Source organism: Phyllobates terribilis, unplaced genomic scaffold, assembly GCF_046119375.1.
Source record: "Phyllobates terribilis strain yellow unplaced genomic scaffold, ASM4611937v1 Scaffold_763__1_contigs__length_703860, whole genome shotgun sequence".
Classification (NCBI taxonomy): domain Eukaryota; kingdom Metazoa; phylum Chordata; class Amphibia; order Anura; family Dendrobatidae; genus Phyllobates; species Phyllobates terribilis.
Genome location: NW_027363523.1, coordinates 446,664 through 467,608, shown reverse-complemented (window position 1 = coordinate 467,608; position 20,945 = coordinate 446,664). Strand labels below are relative to the sequence as shown.

Here is a 20,945-nt window from a genome sequence, read left to right as displayed (position 1 = left end):
CCTCACATGCCTGCACTTTTCGGCTTGCTGCTGCTGCAATCCACGCGTTTTAGATCTGCATAACTCCACCTCTTTTAGCACAGTACCCTCAACCCCCGGCTGTTCCCACCCGCCTCAACACCGTTGGAAGGGAGGAGAACCAATTAAGGCGGGGGGGGGGGGAAGTGGAACGAGCAGCTGTCTACCCTTAGCAGGAGGGTTGCTGATTAATTACCTCTCCTGCTGCTGCTGCTGCTGGCTGTCCAGCAGCAGACTGAAGGTGGCTGCTGCTGTGCGCAGGTATATAAAGGCTCAGAGCCTATTATGACACGCGCAGCCAGCGTTCCATTGCCACATTCCGTCTACTGCAGGCGGGATACCTGGATGGCTGAATGTCACTGAGAAGCTCACAGAGACCGCCATAAGCAACAGTTTAAAAGAATGCCACAGACTAATCAACCAAACTTTTTGGGTTGGTTTCTCTTTTATAGTCTGCAGGCATTAAATGAAAGAAGTCAGTGTTCCAGCAGAGGGAGACAACGTTTCAGAAAAGGCATTGTAGCAAACCAAAAAAGAAATTTTAAGCGCAGCAGAGTAACCAGCTCACATACCTGTTAGCTCAGGTGAGTTTAAAAGGCTGCTGTTGATAACAAGGGCATTTGCTAAATAGATGGTGTGTGTGCAACAATATACTGAAAGGTCAATTATATTGTGCAGCTTATCTCACCACCTGTAGTTATTTAGGTGAAAGCTCCAAAATGCTTGCCTAATATGTCTGTTTATCCAAAAGGAAGTATAGAGGGAGAGCTAGATAGATAGCATTGCATTACATTACATGGCAATGCAATGCACAGTTGCTGAAGTTGAACCAAAATGAGCTTGTCATCTGGCTTCTGCAACTTTTAACATGAAAAATCCAATGAGGAGAGGAAAAGCAAAGCCAAAGAGTCCATCCCAAAATCCGACAAACAAGCCAAATGAACAAAAAGCATTGAATTCAATTCTTTCTGATTTTAGAAACTGCATTAAAGAAGGGGTGCACCGGTCCTGGAGATACTGCAATACCAGGTCAATGCGTGGAGTGGACAGAGCAAGCTCTTTTTCCATCTCCCTGTTCTAAAAATCCATTTAATATATGGTCCCCAGATAGGGGACGTATCAGATATTAAACTGATAAGAACAGATTCTACACTTGATCTTAGCCAAAAGGCCGAGAAGCGATAACCAGAATTGGTTTCCGACTACGGTGCCACCCAAGGATTCTGAAAAGTCCATTTGTGGAGATGGCCACCTGGACTCCCGTTAAGAAGACATGCTGTCAACCTCTAGATCCCTCACATGCCTGCACTTTTCGGCTTGCTGCTGCTGCAATCCACGCGTTTTAGATCTGCATAACTCCACCTCTTTTAGCACAGTACCCTCAACCCCCGGCTGTTCCCACCCGCCTCAACACCGTTGGAAGGGAGGAGAACCAATTAAGGCGGGGGGGGGGGTGGAACGAGCAGCTGTCTACCCTTAGCAGGAGGGTTGCTGATTAATTACCTCTCCTGCTGCTGCTGCTGCTGCTGGCTGTCCAGCAGCAGACTGAAGGTGGCTGCTGCTGTGCGCAGGTATATAAAGGCTCAGAGCCTATTATGACACGCGCAGCCAGCGTTCCATTGCCACATTCCGTCTACTGCAGGCGGGATACCTGGATGGCTGAATGTCACTGAGAAGCTCACAGAGACCGCCATAAGCAACAGTTTAAAAGAATGCCACAGACTAATCAACCAAACTTTTTGGGTTGGTTTCTCTTTTATAGTCTGCAGGCATTAAATGAAAGAAGTCAGTGTTCCAGCAGAGGGAGACAACGTTTCAGAAAAGGCATTGTAGCAAACCAAAAAAGAAATTTTAAGCGCAGCAGAGTAACCAGCTCACATACCTGTTAGCTCAGGTGAGTTTAAAAGGCTGCTGTTGATAACAAGGGCATTTGCTAAATAGATGGTGTGTGTGCAACAATATACTGAAAGGTCAATTATATTGTGCAGCTTATCTCACCACCTGTAGTTATTTAGGTGAAAGCTCCAAAATGCTTGCCTAATATGTCTGTTTATCCCAAAGGAAGTATAGAGGGAGAGCTAGATAGATAGCATTGCATTACATTACATGGCAATGCAATGCACAGTTGCTGAAGTTGAACCAAAATGAGCTTGTCATCTGGCTTCTGCAACTTTTAACATGAAAAATCCAATGAGGAGAAGAAAAGCAAAGCCAAAGAGTCCATCCCAAAATCCGACAAACAAGCCAAATGAACAAAAAGCATTGAATTCAATTCTTTCTGATTTTAGAAACTGCATTAAAGAAGGGGTGCACCGGTCCTGGAGATACTGCAATACCAGGTCAATGCGTGGAGTGGACAGAGCAAGCTCTTTTTCCATCTCCCTGTTCTAAAAATCCATTTAATATATGGTCCCCAGATAGGGGACGTATCAGATATTAAACTGATAAGAACAGATACTACACTTGATCTTAGCCAAAAGGCCGAGAAGCGATAACCAGAATTGGTTTCCGACTACGGTGCCACCCAAGGATTCTGAAAAGTCCATTTGTGGAGATGGCCACCTGGACTCCCGTTAAGAAGACATGCTGTCAACCTCTAGATCCCTCACATGCCTGCACTTTTCGGCTTGCTGCTGCTGCAATCCACGCGTTTTAAATCTGCATAACTCCACCTCTTTTAGCACAGTACCCTCAACCCCCGGCTGTTCCCACCCGCCTCAACACCGTTGGAAGGGAGGAGAACCAATTAAGGCGGGGGGGGTGGAACGAGCAGCTGTCTACCCTTAGCAGGAGGGTTGCTGATTAATTACCTCTCCTGCTGCTGCTGCTGCTGCTGGCTGTCCAGCAGCAGACTGAAGGTGGCTGCTGCTGTGCGCAGGTATATAAAGGCTCAGAGCCTATTATGACACGCGCAGCCAGCGTTCCATTGCCACATTCCGTCTACTGCAGGCGGGATACCTGGATGGCTGAATGTCACTGAGAAGCTCACAGAGACCGCCATAAGCAACAGTTTAAAAGAATGCCACAGACTAATCAACCAAACTTTTTGGGTTGGTTTCTCTTTTATAGTCTGCAGGCATTAAATGAAAGAAGTCAGTGTTCCAGCAGAGGGAGACAACGTTTCAGAAAAGGCATTGTAGCAAACCAAAAAAGAAATTTTAAGCGCAGCAGAGTAACCAGCTCACATACCTGTTAGCTCAGGTGAGTTTAAAAGGCTGCTGTTGATAACAAGGGCATTTGCTAAATAGATGGTGTGTGTGCAACAATATACTGAAAGGTCAATTATATTGTGCAGCTTATCTCACCACCTGTAGTTATTTAGGTGAAAGCTCCAAAATGCTTGCCTAATATGTCTGTTTATCCAAAAGGAAGTATAGAGGGAGAGCTAGATAGATAGCATTGCATTACATTACATGGCAATGCAATGCACAGTTGCTGAAGTTGAACCAAAATGAGCTTGTCATCTGGCTTCTGCAACTTTTAACATGAAAAATCCAATGAGGAGAAGAAAAGCAAAGCCAAAGAGTCCATCCCAAAATCCGACAAACAAGCCAAATGAACAAAAAGCATTGAATTCAATTCTTTCTGATTTTAGAAACTGCATTAAAGAAGGGGTGCACCGGTCCTGGAGATACTGCAATACCAGGTCAATGCGTGGAGTGGACAGAGCAAGCTCTTTTTCCATCTCCCTGTTCTAAAAATCCATTTAATATATGGTCCCCAGATAGGGGACGTATCAGATATTAAACTGATAAGAACAGATACTACACTTGATCTTAGCCAAAAGGCCGAGAAGCGATAACCAGAATTGGTTTCCGACTACGGTGCCACCCAAGGATTCTGAAAAGTCCATTTGTGGAGATGGCCACCTGGACTCCCGTTAAGAAGACATGCTGTCAACCTCTAGATCCCTCACATGCCTGCACTTTTCGGCTTGCTGCTGCTGCAATCCACGCGTTTTAGATCTGCATAACTCCACCTCTTTTAGCACAGTACCCTCAACCCCCGGCTGTTCCCACCCGCCTCAACACCGTTGGAAGGGAGGAGAACCAATTAAGGCGGGGGGGGGGGTGGAACGAGCAGCTGTCTACCCTTAGCAGGAGGGTTGCTGATTAATTACCTCTCTTGCTGCTGCTGCTGCTGCTGGCTGTCCAGCAGCAGACTGAAGGTGGCTGCTGCTGTGCGCAGGTATATAAAGGCTCAGAGCCTATTATGACACGCGCAGCCAGCGTTCCATTGCCACATTCCGTCTACTGCAGGCGGGATACCTGGATGGCTGAATGTCACTGAGAAGCTCACAGAGACCGCCATAAGCAACAGTTTAAAAGAATGCCACAGACTAATCAACCAAACTTTTTGGGTTGGTTTCTCTTTTATAGTCTGCAGGCATTAAATGAAAGAAGTCAGTGTTCCAGCAGAGGGAGACAACGTTTCAGAAAAGGCATTGTAGCAAACCAAAAAAGAAATTTTAAGCGCAGCAGAGTAACCAGCTCACATACCTGTTAGCTCAGGTGAGTTTAAAAGGCTGCTGTTGATAACAAGGGCATTTGCTAAATAGATGGTGTGTGTGCAACAATATACTGAAAGGTCAATTATATTGTGCAGCTTATCTCACCACCTGTAGTTATTTAGGTGAAAGCTCCAAAATGCTTGCCTAATATGTCTGTTTATCCAAAAGGAAGTATAGAGGGAGAGCTAGATAGATAGCATTGCATTACATTACATGGCAATGCAATGCACAGTTGCTGAAGTTGAACCAAAATGAGCTTGTCATCTGGCTTCTGCAACTTTTAACATGAAAAATCCAATGAGGAGAAGAAAAGCAAAGCCAAAGAGTCCATCCCAAAATCCGACAAACAAGCCAAATGAACAAAAAGCATTGAATTCAATTCTTTCTGATTTTAGAAACTGCATTAAAGAAGGGGTGCACCGGTCCTGGAGATACTGCAATACCAGGTCAATGCGTGGAGTGGACAGAGCAAGCTCTTTTTCCATCTCCCTGTTCTAAAAATCCATTTAATATATGGTCCCCAGATAGGGGACGTATCAGATATTAAACTGATAAGAACAGATACTACACTTGATCTTAGCCAAAAGGCTGAGAAGCGATAACCAGAATTGGTTTCCGACTACGGTGCCACCCAAGGATTCTGAAAAGTCCATTTGTGGAGATGGCCACCTGGACTCCCGTTAAGAAGACATGCTGTCAACCTCTAGATCCCTCACATGCCTGCACTTTTCGGCTTGCTGCTGCTGCAATCCACGCGTTTTAGATCTGCATAACTCCACCTCTTTTAGCACAGTACCCTCAACCCCCGGCTGTTCCCACCCGCCTCAACACCGTTGGAAGGGAGGAGAACCAATTAAGGCGGGGGGGGGGTGGAACGAGCAGCTGTCTACCCTTAGCAGGAGGGTTGCTGATTAATTACCTCTCCTGCTGCTGCTGCTGGCTGTCCAGCAGCAGACTGAAGGTGGCTGCTGCTGTGCGCAGGTATATAAAGGCTCAGAGCCTATTATGACACGCGCAGCCAGCGTTCCATTGCCACATTCCGTCTACTGCAGGCGGGATACCTGGATGGCTGAATGTCACTGAGAAGCTCACAGAGACCGCCATAAGCAACAGTTTAAAAGAATGCCACAGACTAATCAACCAAACTTTTTGGGTTGGTTTCTCTTTTATAGTCTGCAGGCATTAAATGAAAGAAGTCAGTGTTCCAGCAGAGGGAGACAACGTTTCAGAAAAGGCATTGTAGCAAACCAAAAAAGAAATTTTAAGCGCAGCAGAGTAACCAGCTCACATACCTGTTAGCTCAGGTGAGTTTAAAAGGCTGCTGTTGATAACAAGGGCATTTGCTAAATAGATGGTGTGTGTGCAACAATATACTGAAAGGTCAATTATATTGTGCAGCTTATCTCACCACCTGTAGTTATTTAGGTGAAAGCTCCAAAATGCTTGCCTAATATGTCTGTTTATCCAAAAGGAAGTATAGAGGGAGAGCTAGATAGATAGCATTGCATTACATTACATGGCAATGCAATGCACAGTTGCTGAAGTTGAACCAAAATGAGCTTGTCATCTGGCTTCTGCAACTTTTAACATGAAAAATCCAATGAGGAGAAGAAAAGCAAAGCCAAAGAGTCCATCCCAAAATCCGACAAACAAGCCAAATGAACAAAAAGCATTGAATTCAATTCTTTCTGATTTTAGAAACTGCATTAAAGAAGGGGTGCACCGGTCCTGGAGATACTGCAATACCAGGTCAATGCGTGGAGTGGACAGAGCAAGCTCTTTTTCCATCTCCCTGTTCTAAAAATCCATTTAATATATGGTCCCCAGATAGGGAACGTATCAGATATTAAACTGATAAGAACAGATACTACACTTGATCTTAGCCAAAAGGCCGAGAAGCGATAACCAGAATTGGTTTCCGACTACGGTGCCACCCAAGGATTCTGAAAAGTCCATTTGTGGAGATGGCCACCTGGACTCCCGTTAAGAAGACATGCTGTCAACCTCTAGATCCCTCACATGCCTGCACTTTTCGGCTTGCTGCTGCTGCAATCCACGCGTTTTAGATGTGCATAACTCCACCTCTTTTAGCACAGTACCCTCAACCCCCGGCTGTTCCCACCCGCCTCAACACCGTTGGAAGGGAGGAGAACCAATTAAGGCGGGGGGGGGGTGGAACGAGCAGCTGTCTACCCTTAGCAGGAGGGTTGCTGATTAATTACCTCTCCTGCTGCTGCTGCTGCTGCTGGCTGTCCAGCAGCAGACTGAAGGTGGCTGCTGCTGTGCGCAGGTATATAAAGGCTCAGAGCCTATTATGACACGCGCAGCCAGCGTTCCATTGCCACATTCCGTCTACTGCAGGCGGGATACCTGGATGGCTGAATGTCACTGAGAAGCTCACAGAGACCGCCATAAGCAACAGTTTAAAAGAATGCCACAGACTAATCAACCAAACTTTTTGGGTTGGTTTCTCTTTTATAGTCTGCAGGCATTAAATGAAAGAAGTCAGTGTTCCAGCAGAGGGAGACAACGTTTCAGAAAAGGCATTGTAGCAAACCAAAAAAGAAATTTTAAGCGCAGCAGAGTAACCAGCTCACATACCTGTTAGCTCAGGTGAGTTTAAAAGGCTGCTGTTGATAACAAGGGCATTTGCTAAATAGATGGTGTGTGTGCAACAATATACTGAAAGGTCAATTATATTGTGCAGCTTATCTCACCACCTGTAGTTATTTAGGTGAAAGCTCCAAAATGCTTGTCTAATATGTCTGTTTATCCAAAAGGAAGTATAGAGGGAGAGCTAGATAGATAGCATTGCATTACATTACATGGCAATGCAATGCACAGTTGCTGAAGTTGAACCAAAATGAGCTTGTCATCTTTCTTCTGCAACTTTTAACATGAAAAATCCAATGAGGAGAAGAAAAGCAAAGCCAAAGAGTCCATCCCAAAATCCGACAAACAAGCCAAATGAACAAAAAGCATTGAATTCAATTCTTTCTGATTTTAGAAACTGCATTAAAGAAGGGGTGCACCGGTCCTGGAGATACTGCAATACCAGGTCAATGCGTGGAGTGGACAGAGCAAGCTCTTTTTCCATCTCCCTGTTCTAAAAATCCATTTAATATATGGTCCCCAGATAGGGGACGTATCAGATATTAAACTGATAAGAACAGATACTACACTTGATCTTAGCCAAAAGGCCGAGAAGCGATAACCAGAATTGGTTTCCGACTACGGTGCCACCCAAGGATTCTGAAAAGTCCATTTGTGGAGATGGCCACCTGGACTCCCGTTAAGAAGACATGCTGTCAACCTCTAGATCCCTCACATGCCTGCACTTTTCGGCTTGCTGCTGCTGCAATCCACGCGTTTTAGATCTGCATAACTCCACCTCTTTTAGCACAGTACCCTCAACCCCCGGCTGTTCCCACCCGCCTCAACACCGTTGGAAGGGAGGAGAACCAATTAAGGCGGGGGGGGGGGTGGAACGAGCAGCTGTCTACCCTTAGCAGGAGGGTTGCTGATTAATTACCTCTCTTGCTGCTGCTGCTGCTGCTGGCTGTCCAGCAGCAGACTGAAGGTGGCTGCTGCTGTGCGCAGGTATATAAAGGCTCAGAGCCTATTATGACACGCGCAGCCAGCGTTCCATTGCCACATTCCGTCTACTGCAGGCGGGATACCTGGATGGCTGAATGTCACTGAGAAGCTCACAGAGACCGCCATAAGCAACAGTTTAAAAGAATGCCACAGACTAATCAACCAAACTTTTTGGGTTGGTTTCTCTTTTATAGTCTGCAGGCATTAAATGAAAGAAGTCAGTGTTCCAGCAGAGGGAGACAACGTTTCAGAAAAGGCATTGTAGCAAACCAAAAAAGAAATTTTAAGCGCAGCAGAGTAACCAGCTCACATACCTGTTAGCTCAGGTGAGTTTAAAAGGCTGCTGTTGATAACAAGGGCATTTGCTAAATAGATGGTGTGTGTGCAACAATATACTGAAAGGTCAATTATATTGTGCAGCTTATCTCACCACCTGTAGTTATTTAGGTGAAAGCTCCAAAATGCTTGCCTAATATGTCTGTTTATCCAAAAGGAAGTATAGAGGGAGAGCTAGATAGATAGCATTGCATTACATTACATGGCAATGCAATGCACAGTTGCTGAAGTTGAACCAAAATGAGCTTGTCATCTGGCTTCTGCAACTTTTAACATGAAAAATCCAATGAGGAGAAGAAAAGCAAAGCCAAAGAGTCCATCCCAAAATCCGACAAACAAGCCAAATGAACAAAAAGCATTGAATTCAATTCTTTCTGATTTTAGAAACTGCATTAAAGAAGGGGTGCACCGGTCCTGGAGATACTGCAATACCAGGTCAATGCGTGGAGTGGACAGAGCAAGCTCTTTTTCCATCTCCCTGTTCTAAAAATCCATTTAATATATGGTCCCCAGATAGGGGACGTATCAGATATTAAACTGATAAGAACAGATACTACACTTGATCTTAGCCAAAAGGCTGAGAAGCGATAACCAGAATTGGTTTCCGACTACGGTGCCACCCAAGGATTCTGAAAAGTCCATTTGTGGAGATGGCCACCTGGACTCCCGTTAAGAAGACATGCTGTCAACCTCTAGATCCCTCACATGCCTGCACTTTTCGGCTTGCTGCTGCTGCAATCCACGCGTTTTAGATCTGCATAACTCCACCTCTTTTAGCACAGTACCCTCAACCCCCGGCTGTTCCCACCCGCCTCAACACCGTTGGAAGGGAGGAGAACCAATTAAGGCGGGGGGGGGGTGGAACGAGCAGCTGTCTACCCTTAGCAGGAGGGTTGCTGATTAATTACCTCTCCTGCTGCTGCTGCTGGCTGTCCAGCAGCAGACTGAAGGTGGCTGCTGCTGTGCGCAGGTATATAAAGGCTCAGAGCCTATTATGACACGCGCAGCCAGCGTTCCATTGCCACATTCCGTCTACTGCAGGCGGGATACCTGGATGGCTGAATGTCACTGAGAAGCTCACAGAGACCGCCATAAGCAACAGTTTAAAAGAATGCCACAGACTAATCAACCAAACTTTTTGGGTTGGTTTCTCTTTTATAGTCTGCAGGCATTAAATGAAAGAAGTCAGTGTTCCAGCAGAGGGAGACAACGTTTCAGAAAAGGCATTGTAGCAAACCAAAAAAGAAATTTTAAGCGCAGCAGAGTAACCAGCTCACATACCTGTTAGCTCAGGTGAGTTTAAAAGGCTGCTGTTGATAACAAGGGCATTTGCTAAATAGATGGTGTGTGTGCAACAATATACTGAAAGGTCAATTATATTGTGCAGCTTATCTCACCACCTGTAGTTATTTAGGTGAAAGCTCCAAAATGCTTGCCTAATATGTCTGTTTATCCAAAAGGAAGTATAGAGGGAGAGCTAGATAGATAGCATTGCATTACATTACATGGCAATGCAATGCACAGTTGCTGAAGTTGAACCAAAATGAGCTTGTCATCTGGCTTCTGCAACTTTTAACATGAAAAATCCAATGAGGAGAAGAAAAGCAAAGCCAAAGAGTCCATCCCAAAATCCGACAAACAAGCCAAATGAACAAAAAGCATTGAATTCAATTCTTTCTGATTTTAGAAACTGCATTAAAGAAGGGGTGCACCGGTCCTGGAGATACTGCAATACCAGGTCAATGCGTGGAGTGGACAGAGCAAGCTCTTTTTCCATCTCCCTGTTCTAAAAATCCATTTAATATATGGTCCCCAGATAGGGAACGTATCAGATATTAAACTGATAAGAACAGATACTACACTTGATCTTAGCCAAAAGGCCGAGAAGCGATAACCAGAATTGGTTTCCGACTACGGTGCCACCCAAGGATTCTGAAAAGTCCATTTGTGGAGATGGCCACCTGGACTCCCGTTAAGAAGACATGCTGTCAACCTCTAGATCCCTCACATGCCTGCACTTTTCGGCTTGCTGCTGCTGCAATCCACGCGTTTTAGATGTGCATAACTCCACCTCTTTTAGCACAGTACCCTCAACCCCCGGCTGTTCCCACCCGCCTCAACACCGTTGGAAGGGAGGAGAACCAATTAAGGCGGGGGGGGGGTGGAACGAGCAGCTGTCTACCCTTAGCAGGAGGGTTGCTGATTAATTACCTCTCCTGCTGCTGCTGCTGCTGCTGGCTGTCCAGCAGCAGACTGAAGGTGGCTGCTGCTGTGCGCAGGTATATAAAGGCTCAGAGCCTATTATGACACGCGCAGCCAGCGTTCCATTGCCACATTCCGTCTACTGCAGGCGGGATACCTGGATGGCTGAATGTCACTGAGAAGCTCACAGAGACCGCCATAAGCAACAGTTTAAAAGAATGCCACAGACTAATCAACCAAACTTTTTGGGTTGGTTTCTCTTTTATAGTCTGCAGGCATTAAATGAAAGAAGTCAGTGTTCCAGCAGAGGGAGACAACGTTTCAGAAAAGGCATTGTAGCAAACCAAAAAAGAAATTTTAAGCGCAGCAGAGTAACCAGCTCACATACCTGTTAGCTCAGGTGAGTTTAAAAGGCTGCTGTTGATAACAAGGGCATTTGCTAAATAGATGGTGTGTGTGCAACAATATACTGAAAGGTCAATTATATTGTGCAGCTTATCTCACCACCTGTAGTTATTTAGGTGAAAGCTCCAAAATGCTTGTCTAATATGTCTGTTTATCCAAAAGGAAGTATAGAGGGAGAGCTAGATAGATAGCATTGCATTACATTACATGGCAATGCAATGCACAGTTGCTGAAGTTGAACCAAAATGAGCTTGTCATCTTTCTTCTGCAACTTTTAACATGAAAAATCCAATGAGGAGAAGAAAAGCAAAGCCAAAGAGTCCATCCCAAAATCCGACAAACAAGCCAAATGAACAAAAAGCATTGAATTCAATTCTTTCTGATTTTAGAAACTGCATTAAAGAAGGGGTGCACCGGTCCTGGAGATACTGCAATACCAGGTCAATGCGTGGAGTGGACAGAGCAAGCTCTTTTTCCATCTCCCTGTTCTAAAAATCCATTTAATATATGGTCCCCAGATAGGGGACGTATCAGATATTAAACTGATAAGAACAGATACTACACTTGATCTTAGCCAAAAGGCCGAGAAGCGATAACCAGAATTGGTTTCCGACTACGGTGCCACCCAAGGATTCTGAAAAGTCCATTTGTGGAGATGGCCACCTGGACTCCCGTTAAGAAGACATGCTGTCAACCTCTAGATCCCTCACATGCCTGCACTTTTCGGCTTGCTGCTGCTGCAATCCACGCGTTTTAGATCTGCATAACTCCACCTCTTTTAGCACAGTACCCTCAACCCCCGGCTGTTCCCACCCGCCTCAACACCGTTGGAAGGGAGGAGAACCAATTAAGGCGGGGGGGGGGGGTGGAACGAGCAGCTGTCTACCCTTAGCAGGAGGGTTGCTGATTAATTACCTCTCCTGCTGCTGCTGCTGCTGCTGGCTGTCCAGCAGCAGACTGAAGGTGGCTGCTGCTGTGCGCAGGTATATAAAGGCTCAGAGCCTATTATGACACGCGCAGCCAGCGTTCCATTGCCACATTCCGTCTACTGCAGGCGGGATACCTGGATGGCTGAATGTCACTGAGAAGCTCACAGAGACCGCCATAAGCAACAGTTTAAAAGAATGCCACAGACTAATCAACCAAACTTTTTGGGTTGGTTTCTCTTTTATAGTCTGCAGGCATTAAATGAAAGAAGTCAGTGTTCCAGCAGAGGGAGACAACGTTTCAGAAAAGGCATTGTAGCAAACCAAAAAAGAAATTTTAAGCGCAGCAGAGTAACCAGCTCACATACCTGTTAGCTCATGTGAGTTTAAAAGGCTGCTGTTGATAACAAGGGCATTTGCTAAATAGATGGTGTGTGTGCAACAATATACTGAAAGGTCAATTATATTGTGCAGCTTATCTCACCACCTGTAGTTATTTAGGTGAAAGCTCCAAAATGCTTGCCTAATATGTCTGTTTATCCAAAAGGAAGTATAGAGGGAGAGCTAGATAGATAGCATTGCATTACATTACATGGCAATGCAATGCACAGTTGCTGAAGTTGAACCAAAATGAGCTTGTCATCTGGCTTCTGCAACTTTTAACATGAAAAATCCAATGAGGAGAAGAAAAGCAAAGCCAAAGAGTCCATCCCAAAATCCGACAAACAAGCCAAATGAACAAAAAGCATTGAATTCAATTCTTTCTGATTTTAGAAACTGCATTAAAGAAGGGGTGCACCGGTCCTGGAGATACTGCAATACCAGGTCAATGCGTGGAGTGGACAGAGCAAGCTCTTTTTCCATCTCCCTGTTCTAAAAATCCATTTAATATATGGTCCCCAGATAGGGGACGTATCAGATATTAAACTGATAAGAACAAATACTACACTTGATCTTAGCCAAAAGGCCGAGAAGCGATAACCAGAATTGGTTTCCGACTACGGTGCCACCCAAGGATTCTGAAAAGTCCATTTGTGGAGATGGCCACCTGGACTCCCGTTAAGAAGACATGCTGTCAACCTCTAGATCCCTCACATGCCTGCACTTTTCGGCTTGCTGCTGCTGCAATCCACGCGTTTTAGATCTGCATAACTCCACCTCTTTTAGCACAGTACCCTCAACCCCCGGCTGTTCCCACCCGCCTCAACACCGTTGGAAGGGAGGAGAACCAATTAAGGCGGGGGGGGGGGTGGAACGAGCAGCTGTCTACCCTTAGCAGGAGGGTTGCTGATTAATTACCTCTCCTGCTGCTGCTGCTGCTGGCTGTCCAGCAGCAGACTGAAGGTGGCTGCTGCTGTGCGCAGGTATATAAAGGCTCAGAGCCTATTATGACACGCGCAGCCAGCGTTCCATTGCCACATTCCGTCTACTGCAGGCGGGATACCTGGATGGCTGAATGTCACTGAGAAGCTCACAGAGACCGCCATAAGCAACAGTTTAAAATAATGCCACAGACTAATCAACCCAACTTTTTGGGTTGGTTTCTCTTTTATAGTCTGCAGGCATTAAATGAAAGAAGTCAGTGTTCCAGCAGAGGGAGACAACGTTTCAGAAAAGGCATTGTAGCAAACCAAAAAAGAAATTTTAAGCGCAGCAGAGTAACCAGCTCATATACCTGTTAGCTCAGGTGAGTTTAAAAGGCTGCTGTTGATAACAAGGGCATTTGCTAAATAGATGGTGTGTGTGCAACAATATACTGAAAGGTCAATTATATTGTGCAGCTTATCTCACCACCTGTAGTTATTTAGGTGAAAGCTCCAAAATGCTTGCCTAATATGTCTGTTTATCCAAAAGGAAGTATAGAGGAAGAGCTAGATAGATAGCATTGCATTACATTACATGGCAATGCAATGCACAGTTGCTGAAGTTGAACCAAAATGAGCTTGTCATCTGGCTTCTGCAACTTTTAACATGAAAAATCCAATGAGGAGAAGAAAAGCAAAGCCAAAGAGTCCATCCCAAAATCCGACAAACAAGCCAAATGAACAAAAAGCATTGAATTCAATTCTTTCTGATTTTAGAAACTGCATTAAAGAAGGGGTGCACCGGTCCTGGAGATACTGCAATACCAGGTCAATGCGTGGAGTGGACAGAGCAAGCTCTTTTTCCATCTCCCTGTTCTAAAAATCCATTTAATATATGGTCCCCAGATAGGGGACGTATCAGATATTAAACTGATAAGAACAGATACTACACTTGATCTTAGCCAAAAGGCCGAGAAGCGATAACCAGAATTGGTTTCCGACTACGGTGCCACCCAAGGATTCTGAAAAGTCCATTTGTGGAGATGGCCACCTGGACTCCCGTTAAGAAGACATGCTGTCAACCTCTAGATCCCTCACATGCCTGCACTTTTCGGCTTGCTGCTGCTGCAATCCACGCGTTTTAGATCTGCATAACTCCACCTCTTTTAGCACAGTACCCTCAACCCCCGGCTGTTCCCACCCGCCTCAACACCGTTGGAAGGGAGGAGAACCAATTAAGGCGGGGGGGGGGGGGTGGAACGAGCAGCTGTCTACCCTTAGCAGGAGGGTTGCTGATTAATTACCTCTCCTGCTGCTGCTGCTGCTGGCTGTCCAGCAGCAGACTGAAGGTGGCTGCTGCTGTGCGCAGGTATATAAAGGCTCAGAGCCTATTATGACACGTGCAGCCAGCGTTCCATTGCCACATTCCGTCTACTGCAGGCGGGATACCTGGATGGCTGAATGTCACTGAGAAGCTCACAGAGACCGCCATAAGCAACAGTTTAAAAGAATGCCACAGACTAATCAACCAAACTTTTTGGGTTGGTTTCTCTTTTATAGTCTGCAGGCATTAAATGAAAGAAGTCAGTGTTCCAGCAGAGGGAGACAACGTTTCAGAAAAGGCATTGTAGCAAACCAAAAAAGAAATTTTAAGCGCAGCAGAGTAACCAGCTCACATACCTGTTAGCTCAGGTGAGTTTAAAAGGCTGCTGTTGATAACAAGGGCATTTGCTAAATAGATGGTGTGTGTGCAACAATATACTGAAAGGTCAATTATATTGTGCAGCTTATCTCACCACCTGTAGTTATTTAGGTGAAAGCTCCAAAATGCTTGCCTAATATGTCTGTTTATCCAAAAGGAAGTATAGAGGGAGAGCTAGATAGATAGCATTGCATTACATTACATGGCAATGCAATGCACAGTTGCTGAAGTTGAACCAAAATGAGCTTGTCATCTGGCTTCTGCAACTTTTAACATGAAAAATCCAATGAGGAGAAGAAAAGCAAAGCCAAAGAGTCCATCCCAAAATCCGACAAACAAGCCAAATGAACAAAAAGCATTGAATTCAATTCTTTCTGATTTTAGAAACTGCATTAAAGAAGGGGTGCACCGGTCCTGGAGATACTGCAATACCAGGTCAATGCGTGGAGTGGACAGAGCAAGCTCTTTTTCCATCTCCCTGTTCTAAAAATCCATTTAATATATGGTCCCCAGATAGGGGACGTATCAGATATTAAACTGATAAGAACAGATACTACACTTGATCTTAGCCAAAAGGCCGAGAAGCGATAACCAGAATTGGTTTCCGACTACGGTGCCACCCAAGGATTCTGAAAAGTCCATTTGTGGAGATGGCCACCTGGACTCCCGTTAAGAAGACATGCTGTCAACCTCTAGATCCCTCACATGCCTGCACTTTTCGGCTTGCTGCTGCTGCAATCCACGCGTTTTAGATCTGCATAACTCCACCTCTTTTAGCACAGTACCCTCAACCCCCGGCTGTTCCCACCCGCCTCAACACCGTTGGGAGGGAGGAGAACCAATTAAGGCGGGGGGGGGGTGGAACGAGCAGCTGTCTACCCTTAGCAGGAGGGTTGCTGATTAATTACCTCTCCTGCTGCTGCTGCTGCTGCTGGCTGTCCAGCAGCAGACTGAAGGTGGCTGCTGCTGTGCGCAGGTATATAAAGGCTCAGAGCCTATTATGACACGCGCAGCCAGCGTTCCATTGCCACATTCCGTCTACTGCAGGCGGGATACCTGGATGGCTGAATGTCACTGAGAAGCTCACAGAGACCGCCATAAGCAACAGTTTAAAAGAATGCCACAGACTAATCAACCAAACTTTTTGGGTTGGTTTCTCTTTTATAGTCTGCAGGCATTAAATGAAAGAAGTCAGTGTTCCAGCAGAGGGAGACAACGTTTCAGAAAAGGCATTGTAGCAAACCAAAAAAGAAATTTTAAGCGCAGCAGAGTAACCAGCTCACATACCTGTTAGCTCAGGTGAGTTTAAAAGGCTGCTGTTGATAACAAGGGCATTTGCTAAATAGATGGTGTGTGTGCAACAATATACTGAAAGGTCAATTATATTGTGCAGCTTATCTCACCACCTGTAGTTATTTAGGTGAAAGCTCCAAAATGCTTGCCTAATATGTCTGTTTATCCAAAAGGAAGTATAGAGGGAGAGCTAGATAGATAGCATTGCATTACATTACATGGCAATGCAATGCACAGTTGCTGAAGTTGAACCAAAATGAGCTTGTCATCTGGCTTCTGCAACTTTTAACATGAAAAATCCAATGAGGAGAAGAAAAGCAAAGCCAAAGAGTCCATCCCAAAATCCGACAAACAAGCCAAATGAACAAAAAGCATTGAATTCAATTCTTTCTGATTTTAGAAACTGCATTAAAGAAGGGGTGCACCGCTCCTGGAGATACTGCAATACCAGGTCAATGCGTGGAGTGGACAGAGCAAGCTCTTTTTCCATCTCCCTGTTCTAAAAATCCATTTAATATATGGTCCCCAGATAGGGGACGTATCAGATATTAAACTGATAAGAACAGATTTTTTTAATTTGGCTATCCCCCACATGGGGATAAAAACCGTTTATTTAAAATTTAACAAATTACAGAAATAAAACCATTACATCCACATTACACTTTCGGGACTTCAAAGAAAAATAAAAATTCCATCACAGCAAATTTTACAAGACTTCAAATATTCCATAGGTTAAAAAGCCATTTGCCTGCCAACGTTACATTCTTTTTCCTGTCCAATAAATAGTATATGTACATTTCACTTTTACAAAAGGCTAAAACATCATCTACTGGTAACATTTCATGTTTAAAAACAGCAATATTTCTAGCATTCCAGAGCGCTATCTTTGCACAATTCACTATCTTCCACGCCATTATTTTTTGGTCCATTGTTGGGCATTCCAGAAGACCATATAACACTGATGCAAAATTAAAGTCCTTGAGGTCCACCATTTTCTCCAGCAGGGGGATTAGTCTTCTCCAGAACTCTTTAGCAAAAGCACAAGTCCATAAAAGATGCTTCACTGTCTCTTCTTCTTGACAACCTTCTCTTGGGCAGATGGCAGACCTCACAAAACCTCTTCTGTACTGGAATGCCCGGCAAGGAAGACAGTGGTGTGCGCAGCTCCAAGACATGTCTTTCTGTACATTAAAAAGATAAGGGGCGTTAATCATTTTCCATATGTGTACAGTTTTGTCATCATCATAACGTTCAATATCACACAACGTCACATCAGTACTAATTTGTTTGAGTAGTGTCTTGCTGTTACATAGATCCCCTGTCTGTTTCTTATTCAAATTAAAATCAAGAATAATTTTCTTTAAAATCTCATAATGTGCAGGTAGGTTAAAAGCATAAGGAGAGGATAAAACTGTTTCAAACCAACCAAACCTTCTCATGAGAAAACCAGTGTTAAAACGCATAAAATAGGAAAGGTAATTATCTTTAAAAAGGGTTTTAAAACAGAAACAGAAAAAATGTATTAAAAGAAACTTATCTAAAACAGGGAAATCTTTCCCACCTTTAACCTTTGGCTTTGTCACAATTTCTCTTTTGAGTTTCTCCATTTTTGAGCCCCAAAAAAAGGTAAAACATACTTTTGTAATTCGTTTCAACAAATTTGTAGGAGGGGGGAACACCAAACTAAGATATAACAGGATAGGTAATATCACCATTTTTACAATCAGAACTTTACCTTCCATTGACAGCTTTCTCATATTCCACATGCAGATTTTCTGATTAATTTTCTGTGCTGCCGCATCCCAGCTATTAAAACCATTATTAGATTCATTAAAAGAAACACCTAAAATAGTGATGGAATCTGTAACTGCAATTGGTACATCATGTAAACGCATCCCCCCGACATTTAAAATATTACATTTAGTAAGATTAATTTTAAAACCGGAAACTGTACAAAAAGACTGAATTTGGCTTATCGTTTTTTGTATTGAAGGTACATCACATCCAAACACTGCTACATCATCCATATAGCTTACAACTTTAACTTGTAGACCGTTCCCTCCGGGTAAGGGTACTCCACATATTTGCTTATCCCGGCGTATTGTACATAAAAGGGGTTCTATAGCACATATAAAAAGCAGGGGGGACAAAGGGCAACCCTGCTTCACCCCTGATTTTAAAACTACCTCTTTTGTTTTAAAACCATTAACTAAAATCTTACTCGTACAATCATTATAAAAAGCTTTAAGAGACAATAAAAACCCACCCGGAATGCCCATTTTTTCTAAAACTTTAAAAAGATAAAAATGAGACATGCGGTCAAAAGCTTTCTCAAAATCCACCGCTAGGATTGACATCTTTGTCTTTCTGGTTTTTACATCTTCAATACAATCTTTCACCAGGTTTAAATTGTCCCAGATACTACGCCCAGGTACCCCGCATACCTGATTTGCATGAATTACTTTATGTATCACCTTTTTCAACCGATTTGCACAGATCTTAGCCATAATTTTGTAATCACTATTTAAAAGAGTTATCGGCCTCCAGTTTTTAAGATCCGTTTTGTCACCTTTTTTGTATAGTAGTGATACCTCACCTTTCTTCCATGAGTTGAGTAAAACCTTATTATTAAAAACTTCGGAAAACAAATTAAACAAATCATCTTTTAAAATATCATAAAAACTTATATAAAACTCTATGGGGATACCATCAGGGCCGGGCACTTTACCATTTTTAAAACTCTTCATGGTTTCTAAAATCTCTTCCTCACATAGAGGTTGGGATAAAAAACTTTGGGCATCAGCATCTAGGGTGGACTTGATCTCCCCCAGGAAAGTGTGTATTAAATCATGGTCTACAGGTTTTACATTAAAAAGATCATTAAAATAGACATTTACCTTATCCAATATAACGTTGATATTATTATCTCCATCTATGTTATCAATTATTGTTTTCGCCTGTTTGTTTTTCTTAAAAAAATACCTGGAACAAGTCTCATCCTCTTCTACATGTTTTACCTTTGAACGAAAAATCAGTTCTTTTCCTTTTTGTTCCAACCACTTTGAAATTTCTCCTTTAAGACTCAATATATTATTACCTACATCCAGACCATTGTCTTTGAATTTGTACAATGTCTGTAACCTGATATTAAGAAAATTATAGATCTCAAACTTTTCTTTAGCTTTTTGTATGCTTTTCTTAATAAAGAAATCTTTAATGCTTATTTTCATTCTATCCCACCAGGAGCTAAAAGAAATATTGGGGTTTTTCCTTTTTCTACAGTTTACATAAAACTCAATAAAATCCGATAAAATTTGTGGATCTTTTAAAAGGGACACATTCAATTTCCAAGATTTCTTACCACATTTCTTCTTTCCATTAATCCTCACTCTAAAAGATAAAACCTTGTGATCTGAGAGAATATTAGTTAAAACTTCACATTTCACTGGCAGTATTTTTTCTGAACCTAAAACAAAATCTATCCTGGAGCTACATGTAGAATTGCTCCAGGTGAAACCAGCGTCTATAGGGCTATCCTTGTTACATTCTTTATACACATCAGTTAATTTACAATCATTTATAATATTGCTTAACATTCCAGACGTTTTGTCATAATTTCTACTCACGGAACCGGAGCGTCGGCTTTCGCCTTTTAAAATACAATTAAAATCACCTGCCAGGATAAAAGGTTCAGAAATGTTAATAAATAAAGGTAAAATTTCCAGCATATCAGCCCTTTCATTTTTATCAGGTGACCCATAAAAATTTAAAAACTGCCATCTTGTCCCATCAATAAAAGCCTTAACTAAAAGAATACGACCCGGTAAAATATCTTGGATAAAATCAATAGACACATTTCCCTTAAAAAGTATAGCTACCCCGGCTGATCCAGTTGCATTTGATCCAGACCAGACCGATGGACCATGTTTCCACTCTTCCTTATATTTTTTGTAAGAAATCTTATGAGGGATATGACATTCTTGTAAAAAGAAAACAGAAGCTGTAAAACAGGTTAAAAAATGTAAAACAGTAGCTCTTCTGGTCTTGGATCCTATGCCTCTCACATTGAGGGAAACACCACTAATGTCAGCCATCATAACAAATGGTTAGGAATAAACAAAAACTGGACTTTACCTATCCGATGGACGGATCAGACCACTTGGACTTTCACCAACGCCCTCTTCTGAATCCACCGTTATCAAAGAGTCTTCATCATCGGAGAAGGAACATTCACTTAAATTAAGACCCGACGCTACTGGGGTGTAGCTCGGAAGGATGTTGAGAGAAAGGTTACACTGGGTCTCCATAGGCTGACCATTTAGGTCCTCGTCAGGTGGGTCTCCGAGAGGCTCCGCACTCCCCTGCTGACCCGCAGAGGGTCGTAACACAGGGGCAGGCTGCGCACATGGCGGAGCCTCAGAGTCCCCGGAGGCAGCCAGGTTCGGGGCCCCACCTGGGGCAGCAGAGCCCCGGGACCTCGGGATTCCAGAGTCTACACCCCCGTGAGGGGATGTATCCATCTCCTCCCTATTAGCCACCTCCACGGAACCATTATTTTTCTTATTATGAGACCTCACCAAATGCCACGTACCGCCCTCGCTCTCGTGAGACCCAGTGGGAATTTTGGGCTCGGTGTCAGCCTTTTGGCGCTC

At 43.7% G+C, this 20,945-nt stretch overlaps 13 non-coding genes across 13 annotated transcripts; all 13 read right to left on the bottom strand.

Annotated features, from left to right (window-relative positions):
- Nucleotides 1–1,010: 1,010 nt before the first annotated feature.
- Nucleotides 1,011–1,201, bottom strand: LOC141238957 (U2 spliceosomal RNA). The gene has a single exon (XR_012304398.1). It is a non-coding gene; the product is annotated as a U2 spliceosomal RNA (small nuclear RNA).
- Nucleotides 1,202–2,320: 1,119 nt separating this feature from the next.
- On the bottom strand, nucleotides 2,321–2,511 carry LOC141238773 (U2 spliceosomal RNA). Its single transcript, XR_012304222.1, has one exon. It is a non-coding gene; the product is annotated as a U2 spliceosomal RNA (small nuclear RNA).
- Nucleotides 2,512–3,627: 1,116 nt separating this feature from the next.
- On the bottom strand, nucleotides 3,628–3,818 carry LOC141238771 (U2 spliceosomal RNA). Its single transcript, XR_012304220.1, has one exon. It is a non-coding gene; the product is annotated as a U2 spliceosomal RNA (small nuclear RNA).
- A 1,119-nt stretch (nucleotides 3,819–4,937) lies between these two features.
- On the bottom strand, nucleotides 4,938–5,128 carry LOC141238921 (U2 spliceosomal RNA). Its single transcript, XR_012304365.1, has one exon. It is a non-coding gene; the product is annotated as a U2 spliceosomal RNA (small nuclear RNA).
- Nucleotides 5,129–6,240: 1,112 nt separating this feature from the next.
- LOC141238943 (U2 spliceosomal RNA) lies at nucleotides 6,241–6,431 on the bottom strand. Its single transcript, XR_012304385.1, has one exon. It is a non-coding gene; the product is annotated as a U2 spliceosomal RNA (small nuclear RNA).
- A 1,118-nt stretch (nucleotides 6,432–7,549) lies between these two features.
- On the bottom strand, nucleotides 7,550–7,740 carry LOC141238770 (U2 spliceosomal RNA). Its single transcript, XR_012304219.1, has one exon. It is a non-coding gene; the product is annotated as a U2 spliceosomal RNA (small nuclear RNA).
- Nucleotides 7,741–8,859: 1,119 nt separating this feature from the next.
- Nucleotides 8,860–9,050, bottom strand: LOC141238920 (U2 spliceosomal RNA). Its single transcript, XR_012304364.1, has one exon. It is a non-coding gene; the product is annotated as a U2 spliceosomal RNA (small nuclear RNA).
- A 1,112-nt stretch (nucleotides 9,051–10,162) lies between these two features.
- On the bottom strand, nucleotides 10,163–10,353 carry LOC141238942 (U2 spliceosomal RNA). Its single transcript, XR_012304384.1, has one exon. It is a non-coding gene; the product is annotated as a U2 spliceosomal RNA (small nuclear RNA).
- A 1,118-nt stretch (nucleotides 10,354–11,471) lies between these two features.
- On the bottom strand, nucleotides 11,472–11,662 carry LOC141238769 (U2 spliceosomal RNA). Its single transcript, XR_012304218.1, has one exon. It is a non-coding gene; the product is annotated as a U2 spliceosomal RNA (small nuclear RNA).
- Nucleotides 11,663–12,782: 1,120 nt separating this feature from the next.
- Nucleotides 12,783–12,973, bottom strand: LOC141238982 (U2 spliceosomal RNA). Its single transcript, XR_012304423.1, has one exon. It is a non-coding gene; the product is annotated as a U2 spliceosomal RNA (small nuclear RNA).
- Nucleotides 12,974–14,089: 1,116 nt separating this feature from the next.
- Nucleotides 14,090–14,280, bottom strand: LOC141238768 (U2 spliceosomal RNA). Its single transcript, XR_012304217.1, has one exon. It is a non-coding gene; the product is annotated as a U2 spliceosomal RNA (small nuclear RNA).
- A 1,118-nt stretch (nucleotides 14,281–15,398) lies between these two features.
- LOC141238767 (U2 spliceosomal RNA) lies at nucleotides 15,399–15,589 on the bottom strand. Its single transcript, XR_012304216.1, has one exon. It is a non-coding gene; the product is annotated as a U2 spliceosomal RNA (small nuclear RNA).
- A 1,118-nt stretch (nucleotides 15,590–16,707) lies between these two features.
- On the bottom strand, nucleotides 16,708–16,902 carry LOC141239033 (U2 spliceosomal RNA). Its single transcript, XR_012304471.1, has one exon. It is a non-coding gene; the product is annotated as a U2 spliceosomal RNA (small nuclear RNA).
- Nucleotides 16,903–20,945: the final 4,043 nt, after the last annotated feature.